The following is a 1778-nucleotide window of genomic DNA, read 5'->3' as shown; positions in this document are numbered from 1 at the left end:
GGTGTATTTCTGAGGTCGCTGGGTATTTTTTGCCTCTCTCCCCATGGACCATTTCCTGCTGAAGAAACGCACAAATGTGCACTCCTCCCCCTTCTCCCCCTCCCTCCTCCTCCCCTCCCCCACCCACACATTTCAGACAGGTGAGATATCGTCCATATTTCCCAATTTCTTTTGGTCCCTCCAGCCTATAGAGCTCCCAGCAGCACAACAGGTTTCCAAACAAAAATCCGACATCCCCATTTGCAGGGAGGAGACAAGATCCAAAGCTAAACTATTCATCCAAAATGTGAACATTTTAAAAAGATATCTTGGATTGTCGTTGTTTTTAACAATTCAACCTTAAGTGCTGGTTCGGTTTGAGCGAAAAGCCAGGGAGAACCTCTGGTCCTCAGATCCCTGGTTCTGCAAGGAGTCCTCATTCCTCAGAAACTGGATTTTGACTCTAACCGCTTTGGATTGGAGAAGCAGCCCAGGGAGAGCGCAAAATCCATCCTGCCTGAGTGATGAGCTTCTCAAGAGACCCCAGAGGAGCAAGGCTAGGACTCTGCAAAGCATCACTTAGTTATGGCTGAGCATTGGCACAAGAACTCCTGGGGAAGGGAAGCTGAAAAACTCCCGAATTTCCTGTCTTTTCAAAGCATCAGATTGGCAGAAAGAGTTAAGTCTCTGCTGGTTCTTCTTTTAAAACTGCCAACACTTTTATGGGTGGGGAACAAGTCATGGGGAAATGCTACCTTCTCTTGAAGGTTGCTGAAAGTTCACTTTGGCATTATCTTGATGTGGAGGTGAAGAAAGGAGACCAGACAGAGGAAGGGAATGTCCATGAGGATGATGACACTCACTGGTTTTATTATTGGTATTATAATATTGCTACTGTAATAACAGTGCCCACTCTGAGTCAGGCGCTGGTCTAAGCACTTTCCATTCATCTGATCCTTAAAACAGCCCTCTGAGGTAGGTTTTAAAGCTGGGGAAACTGAGGCACCATATGGTTGGGTGGTGTTATGGACTGAATTGTACCCCTCCCATCCCCCCTAATGCATTTGTTGAAGCCCTAACCTCCAATGCGACTGTATTTGGACTCTCTCCATACACCAGAGCCTGGCAGTCCTCTAAAGGTAGCCAGCTGGGGCAGTCACAGGGCTAATCTTGTCCTTGTTTGTTTCTTCTTTCCCAGGGATCACTGTTCTTCTTTGCCTGATTTCCAGTATCTTGAAAACTAATGTTTCATATGTGACATTTTCTTTTTTTCTTTTCTTTTTTTTTTTTTTGTTTTTCAACTGGGAAGGTAAACCAATTTCCTGTTACTCCGTCTCGGTTTGAAGCAGAAGTCTATTTATTCATACAATTAATTAGTCAATTTCCTTCACACGGATCCTGTGCTTTCCCATTAAATTTGTGTGTGAATATCTTATAATTTTTGTTGCTATTGTAACTAGACTATTCCCTCCCATCTTCATTTCTGGGTACTTATTTCTAGAGTGGAGAAAAAGTATCGATATTTGCACGTGTAACATTTGCTGACATTTGTCCTGCAATTCAACAGCAAGTAACAGGAAGAGAGGCAGGTATCTAGAACTGGTGCAGATGCTCAGCAATGCCAACAGGGACCCAGGCTCGCTTCACCTTCCTCTTGATGTTGACTTTTGTCCTCATTTGTTACTTCTTGGCACAAAATGGCTGCTACAACTCCAGGACGCGTGTATGTGATCCCAACAGGAAGAAGGAAGGGGGAAGCAAGGAGCAGCAACTCTCATATCAGAAAAGCAAAAGATTTC

The 1778-nt window shown here is 44.3% G+C and overlaps 1 protein-coding gene across 1 annotated transcript in view; it reads right to left on the bottom strand.

The window, feature by feature from the left end:
- The window catches only part of SYF2 (SYF2 pre-mRNA-splicing factor), a 20191-nt gene that overhangs the window by 3681 nt on the left and 14732 nt on the right, over positions 1-1778 (bottom strand). The window lies entirely within an intron of this gene.

This window comes from Propithecus coquereli, unplaced genomic scaffold (assembly GCF_000956105.1).
Source record: "Propithecus coquereli isolate 6110/MARCELLA unplaced genomic scaffold, Pcoq_1.0 Scaffold239, whole genome shotgun sequence".
Taxonomy (NCBI): domain Eukaryota; kingdom Metazoa; phylum Chordata; class Mammalia; order Primates; family Indriidae; genus Propithecus; species Propithecus coquereli.
This window is presented reverse-complemented; position numbering and strand designations above follow the sequence as displayed.